Source organism: Notamacropus eugenii, chromosome 2 (assembly GCF_028372415.1).
Source record: "Notamacropus eugenii isolate mMacEug1 chromosome 2, mMacEug1.pri_v2, whole genome shotgun sequence".
Classification (NCBI taxonomy): domain Eukaryota; kingdom Metazoa; phylum Chordata; class Mammalia; order Diprotodontia; family Macropodidae; genus Notamacropus; species Notamacropus eugenii.
Window position 1 is genome coordinate 302,139,693 of NC_092873.1, and position 14,845 is coordinate 302,154,537.

At 37.8% G+C, this 14,845-nt stretch overlaps 1 pseudogene; it reads right to left on the bottom strand.

Moving 5' to 3' along the window:
- Window positions 1-5,452: 5,452 nt before the first annotated feature.
- On the bottom strand, window positions 5,453-10,367 carry LOC140522992 (large ribosomal subunit protein eL6 pseudogene; annotated as a pseudogene).
- Between the last annotated feature and the right edge of the window lie 4,478 nt (window positions 10,368-14,845).

The following is a 14,845-nucleotide window of genomic DNA, read 5'->3' on the forward strand; positions in this document are numbered from 1 at the left end:
GCACTTCCATAAAGTAATTTAAAAGAGATGACTGCACATGGAATTACAAATTATGTACAACTTGCTATTCCTTTTAAATAAAGTTAATATGTAAATTTCTTTTCTTTCCCTAACCCCTGTTGCTGTAGAAATGGATACCTTTAGTCTGCTTGCTTCTTATATTCCACTATGTACTTGCTGATTCAGTGACCTTGGTCTCATTGTTCCTTGAGAAAGACACTCATCTCCAAACTTCCGGCATTTCCACTGGCCATAGATCCTCCACGTATGGAATGTTTTCCTACCTCATTTCCACTTCCTGGCTTCCCTGGATCCCTTCATGGGCCACCTAAAATTCTACCTTCTGCAAGAAGCCTGTCCCAGTCTCCCTTCATTCTAGTTCCTTCCCTCTAATTTTCATTGTTTCCAATTTATTGTCATAGTTTGTTTGTGCATGGTTGTTTCCACGTTGTGTCCCTCATTAGATCATAAGGTCCTTGAGAGCAGGGACTGTATTTTTTTGTATCCTTGGTAAAAAAAAAAATACAACTTTATATTCTCAGTACCTAGCAGGGGGGACATTTAAGCGCTTAATAAAATGTTTATTGACTGACTAAGAAAGTGGCCCCATAGATTTCATCAGACTGCCAGAGGGGTCCATGCCACATAAAATGGTTAAGAATCCCTAGTCTAGATCAATATAATTCTTACTATATAAATGACTCCTATGGTGGGAAAAACAGAATTGAAGGGGTATAAAACTAAAGGGTAATGCAATACTACATGACTATGAGCTTCAATTAGAAACTTCTTGAGAGCAAGAATTGGGATTTGTTTTGGATTTTTGCCTTTCTTTTGGTATCTCTAGCCCTTAATGTAGTCCCTGGTACACAGTCAGTCATTAAAGAAGAAGTAACATTAATCTTGATATGTTGAGGGAAAGGAGGATGTTCTCAAAAATTAGTATTTTTGAAAAGTGGAATGGGCTTTTGATGCCTATCACACTGTCCTGTGATATTTACACTTTGGGGAAGTATATGTCCAAAATATTACACATTTCATACTGTTATAGTTCTACAATATCATGCTTCTAATGAGCACCATTTCTGTACTTCTTTTTATCTGGGAAATTAACATAGGTTGTTAATATGCTTGCAAGCTGCTGACTTCTTACATGACACTTTCAGATAATTTTTATCCTAGTATAACTGCAATAAAATATCTTTTAAAATATGCCATACCTTTCTACCACTTGGTAGGCACTATATCAATTCTAGAACTAATGACTCTCCATCAGTCATACACTTTCTTATGGTATCAATGATGGGTCAAGACTGGTAACAAGAAAATATATTAAAACTGGAGAAGCCAGGAACAGAGCCCAGGTGAATATGATTGAATAAGCTGAATAAGGTGTGTGTGTCTGTCCTTCATTGCCAAAGACCATGCCATCAGAGAAATAATGACATGACTTGCACTTGACTTTGTTTTGAGTGAGGGAGGGCTGTGCAGGTCACCAGTCTCACTTCTCTACAGAGCCATCTGAATGCAGTGACCAGATATTCATCAAGATGACTGGAGATGACCCAGGATGAGGCAATTGGGGTTAAGTGACTTGCCCAAGGTCACACAGTTAATGAGTGCCAAGTGCCTGAGGTGAGATTTGAACTCAGGTCCTTCTGACTCCTGCACTGGTGTTCTATTCACTGCACTACTTAGTTGCCCTGAGTTAAATAAGGTAGAAAAGGTGTGAAGGAAGGAAGGAAGAAAAAAGCATTTAGCAAGCATGTACTATGTGTCACTCAATTTGCTTAGTCCTGGAGACAAGTATAAAAGGAGACACAGTTCCTGTCTCAAGGAGCTTACATTCTTACGAGAAGACAACATTGAGGCAAGTGGTAGCCAGGGAAAGAGAGATGAAAAGGCATTTGGGTGGGAAATGAGTAGTTATGCATGAGGCAGGCATATGATAAGATGGCCTGAAGTAGATAGCAGGATGGTTAGGTAACTAGTGCATAGTAGTGACTAGTGCTAAGTCAAAACAAGAAGAGACAAAAAAAAGTTTTATTATGATTTTTTGAGCCAATGGCCAAGAATGAGACCCATTCTCAGCCATCATTATAAAACACTGAATTGTTCTGAAAATTAGCTTTTGCTGCAGATTTGATGCTTTTTAATGAATTTGTGGGCACTTAGGTGACCAAGTGCATACAGCACTGGGCCTATAGTCAGGAACACCTGAGTTCAAATCTGGCATTAGACACTTACTAGCTGTGTGACCCTGGTCAAGTCATTGAACCCTATTTGCCTCAGTTTCCTCATCTGTAAAATGAACTAGAGAAGAAAATGGCTAACTACTCCAGTATCTTTGCCAAGATAACCCCAAATGGAATAATGAAGAATCAGTCACAACTAAAACAACTGAATAACAACAATGAATTCAACATAAAGCAAGGTAAAACTACTTTTTTGTGAAACTTATACATACCATAGTAAAGTCAATTTGGTAACAACTAACAATGTTTGAATCATAAGTGAAAGTGCTTTATAAACTTCCATTGCTGTCAAAAGTTGAAACAAGTAAGATTAAACTTTGAAGCATGTGAATACATTTTTTCCCTTGGAAAATCCAGTTGTTGATATTTTACTGGCTTGTTCATTCAAATATTGCTTGAGCAAAGCAATTGCAATGTCTCACGTTGCATATTGGGTCATCTCCAGCCGTCCTGATGAATATCAGGCCACTGCACCTACATGGCTCATGAGGAGAAAGTGAGGTTGGTGACCTTGCACAGCCCTCTCTCACTCAAATCAAAGTCAACTGCAAGTCATGCCACCATCTTGATGTCATGGTCCTCTTCGAGAATGAAGGACAAACACAACCAACAGCTTGAGTGAAGGAAATGACATCATTATTTAACCCTGACAACTGCAGGCTAATAACAATAATAATAATGATGATGACAATTTGTGTGTATGTATATATAGCATATGTATATGGGTATTGCAAGGTTAGCAAAGTATTTTGTACCGATTATTGCACTTAAGCCTTACCCTTGTATTCTCTCTCTCTTTCTTTCTTTTCCTACAGAGTATTTATGTAAATGTGTTATATTTAGAAATGTGTATGTATATATAATGTACATATTATGTATGTGCATTCATGTCCCATGTGTGACATATGCAATTCATAAAAGGATAGCAATATTGAGGACATAATAAATGAAAACTTCTTGGAACAAAGTACCACAAAAGAATATTACTTAAGTTAAAATGTTGGCTGTGGTGCTGAAGTGGGCAGGCAATATTTTGCCTGACACATGTATATGGTTGATGAAAGGGGAAGGTCAAAGATATGCGGAGGTATAGACAAAGAAAGAGAAATCAACAATTTAGGTAAATTCAAGGAACTGTGAGGAGGTGGTAGTCAGAAGTGAGAGGGAAATCTGTGGAGGCAGACAAGCATCAAATTACTACAAGCAAAATTAATCCCAAGAACAAAATGATAACATGAAAGGAGACAAAAATGAAGACAAAAACAAAAAGAAGATGTAAATTCAACAATTATAGCCATATATGTACCTGGATTTTAAAATCCAATTAAAAGAAAGACAATGGGAGAATGGATAAGAAAACAAAGTCACGCAATTTGTTGATTTTAAAAAGCACATATAAAAAATAAAACTACACAGAGAATGAAAATGGGAGACTGGTGCAAAATTTACTATGCATCAGATGAAATTATTGTCACCATAGAGTGTACTTGCACAAAATGGTATATAGCATCTAAATTCATAAAGGTAAATGATAGAAAATGGACCAAAAAAGTAATCTAACAATTGTAGGAGATATTTATATGTCTCACATAGCACAATGAATCTAACAGAAAGAGAAATGAGGAAAATATAAAATTGATGTGACCATAAGATAAATGAGATTTGAAAGATTAATACTGATTATAAAAATCTTGTGTTTGATAAATGTAAAGATTTAAGTCTTGGGGATAATAATTTACTATTTGGTAAAATTTGTTGTCAAAATTGAAAGCAGTCTGGCAGAAACTAGGTATAGATCAATATCTTACACCATTTACCAGGATAATGTCAAAATGGATAAGTGACTTAGACATAAAGGGATAAGTAAATGAGGACAACATGGAACATGCTACCTATCAGATTTATGGATAAGTGAAGAATTTATGAATAAACAGGAAGTAGCCTTATGTGATATAAACGAGGATAACTTTGATTACATTCAATTAAAAAGATTTTATATAAATAAAACCAATATATGCAAGGTTAGAAGGAAAGCAGGAAATTGGGGAAGTTTTTTTATGAAAAGTTTCTAAAAGGTCTCATATCTGAAATACATGGAGAACTTTGCAAATTTTTTTAAGAGTATAAATAATTCCTCAATCAGTAAATGGTCAAAGGATATAAACAGGCAATTTTGGAGAAAAAAAATCAAAGCTATCTTTAGTCATATGAAAAAATTCTCTAAATCATAATTGATTTGAGAAATGCAAATTAAAACTACTTTGAGTACCATCTTTAGATTGGTTAAAATGACAGAAGGGGAAAATAACAAATGTTGGAAGGGATCTGGAAAAATTGGGACACTATTACACTATTAATGAAACTATGAACTGATCCAAACATTAAAAAGCAATATGGAATTACACTCAAAAAGCTATGAGAACCCATATTTAAAAAAAAAATTATAGCGGCTCCTTGTGTGGTGGCAAAAAAGTGGAAATTGAGGGGATGCCCATCAGTTGGGGAATGGCTGAATCAGTTGTACTATAAGATTGTGATGGAATATTATTGTGCTGTAAGAAATGACAAGCAGCTTAATTTTAGAAAAACATGAAAAGACTTGCATGAAAAAATTGAGAGTGATATGAGCAGAGCCAAGAGAATGTTGTATACCATTCAAAGAGGAATTGTAAATGATTAGGCTATTCTGAGTAATATGAATATTAAAATAAGCTACAAAGGACCTGTGAATGAAGATCCTATCCACCCCTACCCCCACCTCCACACCCCCTGCCCCGAGAAAGAACTGATACATGGAAGTATGTATTGTATGGTTTCACATACAATCTGTGTCAAATGTTGAACTTAAGTAGTTCGGACTTGAAAGGGAAGCAGTTCAGAACTGAAGAACTCAAAATGTAAGGAAAATAAGTTGTTTTTTTTTTTAAATAAGAAAGAGGAATGCCATTTTTTGAAGAAAATACAAATTCTCAGCATTTCTTGGTACTTCTACAAAAATAGACACTGGAAATAGAAAACATCAATAAATATTTAAAAGCAGAAATATCAAGCACATCTTTTTAGACCATAATTCAATAAAAGTAACAATTAATACAGTGTTAGCAACAAAAGGCAAAATTTGAGCCTTGGTACTGATATCCTGAATGAATGAACAAATCATAGAAACAACAACTGTGTTAAAGAGAAGAATAACATATTTAAAATTTAAGGATGCCCATAAAGCATCTCCCACCCCCACCCCCAGGCTTGGCCCTGTCTTCCCACACCACGTGCCTGAGAATCGGCTCCCAAGCTGGAAAAGTTCGTGCATGAAGCTCAGTCAATACAGGAGACCCCAGGAAGACCCAGGAGCTGGCCTCAAGCTCCAGGCTGCCTGGGCTGCCTCCCAAACACGGCCTAGGGCTCGGGGAACTCAGGGTGCGCCTCCTCTTGACCAGGGCCCCTCCCCTGGTGCCTAGAGGACCTGCGGGAAACCTGTAAAGAGGAGAGTGATGAGGGGGAGGGGCCACGGAGGAAGGCAAAGGGAAGTGGAGAAGGTAATTCCTGGATTAGAACTGAGAGGAAGTGTAGGGTTTGGTGCCAAGAAAAAAATTAAGAAAAAGGGAAGGAAGGAAGGAAGGAAGGAAGGAAGGAAGGAAGGAAGGAAGGAAGGAAGGAAGGAAGGAAGGAAGGAAGGAAGGAAGGAAGGAAGGAAGGAAGGAGGGAGGGAGGGAGGGAGGGAGGGAGGGAAGGAAGGAAGGAAGGAAGGAAGGAAGGAAGGAAGGAAGGAAGGAAGGAAGGAAGGAAGGAAGGAAGGAAACATGACCTGTTTGGGAATGTAGTCACTGCCTGTGTTTATGTTACCTATACATTGTCTCGAACTCCTACTGAATTTTCACAGATGTCCTAGGTGACATCGCAGGTCTGTCCATCTCCCCAAGAGGATACTGCATTGCAATAATCAAATATGAAAGTAAGGGAGAGAAAGTCTCTTCTCCCCATTAACAAGGCTCTTCCTTCTTCCCTCCCTCATTCCTTCCTTCCTTCCTCCCACCCTCCCTGTCACCAAGGTTATTGTACTGATAAATTTGTTAAAAGTTTCCCTCATATAGCTCAATCTCTAAATATCCATTTATGCCAAGAATCTAACCCCCATCTACCTCTTGTATAAGGTGGGATTTGAGGTGAGTCTTGAAGGAAGATGGTGGATGGAAGTGAAGGCATGGGGGGAGCAGCTGTTGAACAGGTATGATGACAGATGAGGAGTATCCTACGGGAGAAACAGCCTGGAGGACTGTGAGGTCAGATGCTAGAGTGTAGAGAGGATTAAAGTGTAGGGAGATTGACTGGAAAGACAGGAGGAGCTAGGTTCTGGAGCACTTTAAGAGGAAACAGAATTTTAATATGTGGAGGAAACAGCCTAAAATAGTACAGCATTTGTTGTATTTCTTTTTATTTATTTATTTATTTATTTTAATTTTTTTTATTTAACTTTTAATATTCATTTTAACAAAATTTTGGGTTACAAATTTTCTCCCCTTTTATCCTCTCCCCCCCAAACACCAAGCATTCTAATTGCCCCTATGCCCAATCTGCTCTCTCTTCTATCATCCCTCTCTGCCCTTGTCTCCATCTTCTCTTTTGTCCTGTAGGGCCAGATAATTTTCTATAGCCCTTTACTTGTATTTCTTATTTCCTAGTGGCAAGAACATTACTCGACAGTTGATCCTAACACTTTGAGTTCCAACTTCTTTACCTCCCTCCCTCCCCACCCCTTCCCTTTGGAAGGCAAGCAATTCAATATAGGCCAAATCTGTGTAGTTTTGCAAATGACTTCCATAATAGTTGTGTTGTATAAGACTAACTATATTTCCCTCCATCCTATGCTGTCCCCCATTACTTCTGTTCTCTTTTGATCCTATCCCTCCCCATGAGTGTTGACCTCAAATTGCTCCCTCCTCACCATGCCCTCCCTTCCATCATCCCCCCCACCCTGCTTATCCCCTTATCCCCCACTTTCCTATATTGTAAGATAGGTTTTTATACCAAAATGAGTGTGCATTTTATTCCTTCCTTTAGTGGAATGTGATGAGAGTAAATTTCATGTTTTTCTCTCACCTCCCCTCTTTATCCCTCCACTAATAAGTCTTTTGCTTGCCTCTTTTATGAGAGATAATTTGCCCCATTCAATTTCTCCCTTTCTCCTCCCAATATATTTCTCTCTCACTGCTTGATTTCATTTTTTTAAGATATGATCCCATCCTCTTCAATTCACTCTGTGCACTCTGTCTCTATGTGTGTGTGCATGTGCATGTGCATGTGTGTGTGTGTAATCCCACCCAGTACCCAGCTACTGAAAAGTTTCAAGAGTTACAAATATTATCTTTCCATGTAGGAATGTAAACAGTTCAACTTTAGTAAGTCCCTTATGACTTCTCTTTGCTGTTCACCTTTTCATGCTTCTCTTCATTCTTGTGTTTGAAAGTTAAATTTTCTTTTCAGCTCTGGTCTTTTCATCAAGAATGCTTGAAAATCCTCTATTTCATTGAAAGACCAATTTTTCCCCTGAAGTATTCTGGGTAGGTGATTCTTGGTTTTAGTCCTAGTTCCTTTGACTTCTGGAATATCCTATTCCATGCCCTTCGATCCCTTAATATAGAAGCTGCTAGATCTTGTGTTATCCTGATTGTATTTCCACAATACTTGAATTGTTTCTTTCTAGCTTCTGGCAATATTTTCTTCTTGACCTGGGAACTCTGGAATTTGGCCACAATGTTCCTAGGAGTTTCTCTTTTTGGATCTCTTTTAGGCGATGTTCTGTGGATTCCTTGAATATTTATTTTGCCCTCTGGTTCTAGAATCTCAGGGCAGTTTTCCTTGATAATTTCATGAAAGATGATGTCTAGGCTCTTTTTTTGATCATGGCTTTCAGGTAGTCCCATAATTTTAAAATTGTCTCTCCTGGATCTATTTTCCAGGTCAGTTGTTTTTCCAATGAGATATTTCACATTATCTTCCATTTTTTCATTCTTTTGGTTTTGTTTTGTGATTTCTTGGTTTCTCATAAAGTCATTAGCCTCCATCTGTTCCATTCTAATTTTGAAAGAACTATTTTCTTCAGTGAGCTTTTGAATCTCCTTTTCCATTTGGCTAATTCTGCTTTTGAAAGCATTCTTCTCCTCATTGGCTTTTTGAACCTCTTTTGCCAATTGAGTTAGCCTATTTTTCAAGGTGTTATTTTCTTCAGCATTTTTTTTGGTCTCCTTTAGCAGGGTGTTTATTTGTTTTTCATACTTTGCTTGCATGTCTTTCATTTCTTTTCCCAGTTTTTCCTCCACCTCTCTAACTTGATTTTCAAAATTCTTTTGGAGCTCTTCCATGGCCTGAGCCCATTGGGTGGGCTGGGACACAGAAGCCTTGATTTCTGTGTCTTTGCCTGATGGTAAGCATTGTTCTTCCTCATCAGAAAGGAAGGGAGGAAACGCCTGTTCACCAAGAAAGTAACCTTCTATAGTCTTATTTCTTTTCCCTTTTCTGGGCATTTTCCCAGCCAGTGACTTGACCTCTGAATATTCTCCTCACACCCACCTTGACTCCTGATCCTCCCAGCCAGCGCTTGGGGTCTGAGATTCAAATGCTGCTCCCCAGCCTCGGGGCTTCGGCAGGGGCAGGGCTACTTTTCAGTGTGAGATTAAGTTCAGGTGCTCAGGTCTGGGCAGGGCCGCCTCTTGGGCTCAATTCCCTCAGGGGGTTTATGCACAGACCTTCAACAATGGATCCAGGCTCCTGCCTGCTTGGGGAGCCCTGGTCTGCTGCTGCCTCAGCTTCTGCCTCCCGAGGGGGCCTGAGTTGTGGGGGTACCCCACTCCCCTCTCAACCCGCCAAAGAGACCCTCTCACCGACCCCCGTCACCTGTGGGTGGAGGGACCTGCGCGGCCGCTGGAGATCCCATCCCTGAAGCCTGCTCGGATCTGTTTCTCTCAGCACCGCGGCCACGGCAAGGCTGGGCTGGGCTCCGCATCTGCAGCACGATGGACCTTTTGGGAGAGGTTTGCAGGTCTCTCTGGAACAGAAATCTCCTTCGCTCCACTGTTCTGTGATCTCACTTCTCCAGAATTCGCTGTGAGTTACTTTATACAGATGTTCTATGGGTTGTGGGTTCGGAGCTATGTGTATGTGCATCTTTCTACTCCGCCATCTTGGCTCTGCCCCTACAGCATTTGTTGTAACAGGTTTATTGTTCACAGGGTCTATGTGCAGAAAAAAATTGGAAAAAGTTAAGAAGTGGACAGTAGAGAACAAAAGAAAACTTACAAGGAAGCTAAGAAAAGATGCACATGTAGTATTTATTACAGTCTTTATGTTTTTTTATTCCAAATATTTTAATAAGACTTCTCTGCAAGGCATTTAAAACACTAATTTGTGAGGATAAACTCCGTTCTGAGAAAGAATACAGAACCCAGGTAGCCTCGGAACTGAGGAATTTTCTTGATTTGGGGCAGGATCTGAGAGTCCACTTGTGCTGCTCTGTAAGCTCGTATTTCTCTTTTTCTGTATCAAAAATCTCTCCTTGGTGTCTAGGTTTATGGAACCTTTTCTTCTTGAAGTAAGCATCAGTAAGATGATTTGGAATTTTTACACCCGAAAGGTTAACCCAGATAGACATAGCAATGGCAAATTTCTGATGAGTCCTTCTCCAAGGAACACAGTTGATGGTCAGAGGTCCAGTCACCAGTAGCAAGCACTAGCCAGCTGCTTCAGGACAACCACTTGCTTGCCCCTGTGGTGGCCAGGGAGCATGATCAGAACGGTGCCTGGGGTGATGCTAGCTCGAAGTCTCCTCACATACTGGCCGAAGGGCTTTTTGAAATGACTTAGCAGCTTTCTAGGCACGTCCTCAGTAAGGTAATACTTAGGCATTTTGAGAATCTTTACCACACGGGTTCCTCCATTCTTATCTCCACCAACTGGCTTTGAAATAGTAGCAGGCACCTTCTCTTTCTTTTTCTTTTCAATCTGGGTCTTGGTGCAGCAAATTTCCACTTGAAAATGGCTCTTGGGCCTGGAGAACCTACCAATCCCTCGGGCCAGGGCTGGGTTCCGACTGCAATGCTTTCGAAGCTTTTTCACCATCTTTTAAGCCACATCTTTTTTTTTGCTCTCCTTTTTTCCCCCTTCTTAACCTTCTTTTCCTTTGGTTCCTTTGGGGGCTTTTTGTCCTCATCTTGAGAGAAGGGAAAGAGAATTACAGTCCGGACTTCCCAGTCTATAAGCAGGGGCCTTATCGAAATGGAAATTTGTTGCTATATACTTTGAATTCTCTCTTACATTCTTCTTTATACATGACATGCTTTTTTTCTTATTTTGTATGTAAATATAATGTTTCTTTTTTATTGTGTATTTAATTTTGAGAATTTAAGTCTAAAATAAAAAAAGAAAAAGTAGGTGGCACATCCACAACAAAAGGGACGTCTTATCACTGAATGGGTTAGCATACCTTGCTTTCAAAATATATTTTTTGTAAATTTTTTTACTTTCAAATGTAAAATGAGAAAAATAACGTTGACATGAACACAGCAGAAAATAAGAGGATTTACAATAAATTTCCATTTCAACATAATCTATACAAGTATTTCACATTTTTTCAAAGCTGCCCAGCTTTCTTGTTGATTTTCTTTTGTTCTCTGCTGCTCATTATATACTTTATTTTTCCCCCTCCTTCTCCTCTCACCCTAAAGAAGGTTACAATTATGTGTAGAGATATATGCACATATACATAGATATCTATAGATATATACATCTGCACTCATACACATATATGGAACACTATACTATGCTTATTTCCACCTGTCATCTGTTTCTCTGAAGGTGGATAGTGTCTTCCTTGGTAAGTTTAAGTCTTTCCAAGTTTTTCTAAATCAACCACCTCATCATTTCCTACACCACAGCAATACTCCAATCCAATCACATCCTATCTAGGAGATTGTCTGTGAGAGATTTTTCCCAGTTTTCTGTATTCCTTTTATTCTTGGCTACAATAATCAAAATTATCCATTTTACACTTCAACAATGCTCTCACCTTATAATATAGTTTAAGGTCTGATATTGCTGAATCTATTTTCTTTACCTCTTTTTTCCTTTGTTTCTTTGAAGTTTCTAAATTTTGTTCCTTCAAATGAATTTTGTGATTATATTTTCTAACTCAGTAAAACAAATTTTTAATGATTTATTTGGGATGGCATTGAACATATTAGTGAGATAAAATTGTCATTTAAAGTTTATATTGGCTTTATTTACCCATGAACAATAAATATTACTTCAACTATTTTGATGTTTATTTGTACAAAAAGTGTTAAATATTTATGTTCATATGGTTCCTGTGTCTCTTTTGACAGGTATATAATCAGGTATTTTATACTATCTAGACGTTTTAAATGGTCTAAAACAATACTGAATAATATTTTCTACACATTGTGTAGTTTCACTATTTTTCACTTTTGATTAAATCTATTTTAACTTTGTGTCAGAGATCATGATTACTATCCTTCCTTTTTTTCACATAGTATTTTATCTTTATGTGTATCTCTCATTTTTATGATGCTTCCTCAAATCAACGTATTGTTGAATTCAAATTTTTAATCTGCTATTCATTTTTGTCTTGTGGATTAATTTATCCCATTCACATTCTAATCCACAGTTACTTGCTGTGTATTTTCCTCCTTCCTATTTTTCCTCACTATTCTAATGCTATCTACCCTATTCCTCTTCACTCCTCTGCTTTATGTCTACCTGCTAGCTTGCCCTGCTATTCCTGAATTTACTCACCCCTGTAAGATTCCCTCCCTTATTCTCTCCTCCCATTCTATCCCTTTGCCTTCTTATTTATTTCTGAATTTAGAAGACTTTTATATTCTTTTACATATATATGTGTGTATATATACACACACATATATATACGTATACACATATATATATACGTATATATATATTATATATAGTTTGCTCTTTAACTCATTCCCGATGACAGTAAGGTTCCAGCACTAATGACCCTCCCACCTACTAGCTTCTGCTATATCAATTTTGCTTTTTATGCTTCATTTGTATGAGATAATTACTCCCTTTTATCTGTCCCTACACAGTTTTATTTTTTTAGAATCACGCTATCATACTCAGCTCAGCCCAAGCCTTTCTTTCCAACTACTCAAATAATGATGACAATCCCAAGAGTATTGCTAATATTTTCACATATAGGAAGTAAACAATTTGAGCTTATGGAGCCTCTTATACTTGGTCTTTAATGTTTACCTTGTATTTCTTCTGCAAATTACATGTCAAATTTTACCTTAAGTTCTGAGCTTTTGCCACAAAAACCTGTAAGTCTTTCATTTCTTTAAATGTTCTTTTTTTTTATTCAGAATTATACTTAACTTTGTTGAGTAAGTTACATTTGGTCATAATTCCAGCTTTTTTGCTCTGTAGAATATAATATTCCAAGATCTATGGTCCCTCAACTTAGTGGCTTCTAGGTCTTGTGTAATCCTTGTTGTAGCACCATAATATTTAAAGTGGTTGTTTTTGTTGTTGTTGCTTCCAATATTTTCTCCTTTACCTGGGAACTCTGAAACTTGGCCTTGATGTTTATGTAAATTTTTCTCCTGGGATTTCTTTCAAGTAATGATTGGTGGATTTTTTTTCTATTTCTTCTTTGCCTTCTTGTTCTAGAATTTCAGGGCAATTTTCTTGATAATTTCTTCTAATTTTTTTTATTATCATAATTTTCAGGCAGTCTGATTATTCTTATATTATTTCTCCCAAGTCTGTTCTCCAAATAAGTTGTTTTCCTGATTAGATGTTTCACTTTCTCTTTTATTTTTTTCTTTTGATTTTGTTTTATCATTTCTTCATGTCTTAGAATGTAATTAGCTTCCCCTTCCCCAAATCTGGTTTTTGAGAAATTATTTTCTTCCTTAAGTTTTTGATTCTCTATTTCAAGTAGGTTGACTTTATTTTCATAATTTTCTTGGATTGATCTTATTTTTTTTTCCATTTTTTCCTTGATCTCTCTTATTTAATTTTTTTCAAGCACCAAAATGTCATTTATTGAGAAGTTATGCATTTTTTTGGTTCAGTTGTTTAGTTATATCTGACTCTTTGTGACTCCATGGACCATAGTATGCCAGGCCCTTCTATCTTTCACTCTTCTATCCCAAAAGACCATCCAAGTTCATGTTCATTGCTTCCATAACACTATCCATCTCATCCTTTGCTGTCCATTTTACTTCAATATTTCACACTATCAGGACAATTTCATGACTGCAGTCACTCATCTGCACTGTTCTTTGAGTCCAAGAATACAAAATCTTCCATTGCTTTAATTTCTTCTCCCTCTAGTTCCCAAGGAATGACAGGACCAATTTTCAAGATCTTAAGGTTTTGTGTTTTTTTATGTTAAGGTTCAAGTCAGTTTTTACACTCTCCTGTTTTACCCTCATCAAGAGCCTTCTTAATTCCTCTTCACTTTCTGTCATCAGAGTAGTGTCATCTACATATCTGAGATTGTTAATATTTCTCCCAGAAACCTTAATTCTGGCTTTTGATTCATCCAACCTGGCATTTCCCATGATATACCCTGCATGTAAGTTAAATAAATAAGGTGACAGTATATAGTCTTGTTGTACTCCTTTTCCATTCTTAAATCAACCAGTTGTTCCATTTTTGGTTCTGTTGTTTTTTGACCTGCATACAGGTTCCTCAGGACACAATTATCTCTTATTTGATTTTTAAAGTCCATTTTAAGTTCTTCTTCTGCTTGGAACCATTTGACATATCTCATTGAAGAAGGAGTGGCTTTTTTATTTCCTTTACCTTCCTCTGAATAGGAATCAGATCTTTTCTCTCCCCATAGTTATTATCTATGATTGGGTTCTTTCTCCTTTGCTTACTCATTTTTATTCATTTATTTTTGTTTTATTTTGTTTTTAGGAGCTATTATTATAAAAAAAAGTTGTAGTACTGAAGTATGGGGAGTGAGGCTCCAAGAATCAGGTCCTTCTTACTGTTATATTCTGAGGTCTGTCTCAGGGCTCAACCTTGGGCTTTACTCTCTACTCCTAAGCCTTGACTAGGACCCGCAGACACACTGTCGCACAAATGATCTGGTTCCCTGTAGTTCCTCTGATGGCTGCCAACTGTAGTTGTCCTCTCTGCCCTAGAACTGAAACTCTGTGGGGGGGGGGGGGGGGAGAGGGCAAGGGAAGAAAGGGAGAGGATATTATAAGGCAAAACCAACTCCACCAGGACCTTTTCAGTCTTGCTCTCATGTGATATGCATGGAGAATAATTGCCATCAACATGGAAAGGACTGAAAGGTTCTTCCTCATTGCAAGTCAGAAAGTAGACTGAACTCCCAGAAAGGCAGAAATACTGATGTTAAAAGACCTACAATCTAAGCCTGAGGGGGTCTGCTGGCTCTTTGGTTAACTGGCCTAAATAATCTATGAGGCTAAGGCTCCAAGAAATAGCTTTCCTACAACAGGAAGAGAGAGTACTCCCTCCAATACGGCAACAGAGAGCCTGAAGAGGCCTCTAAAACCAAGCAGCTGAGTCACCCA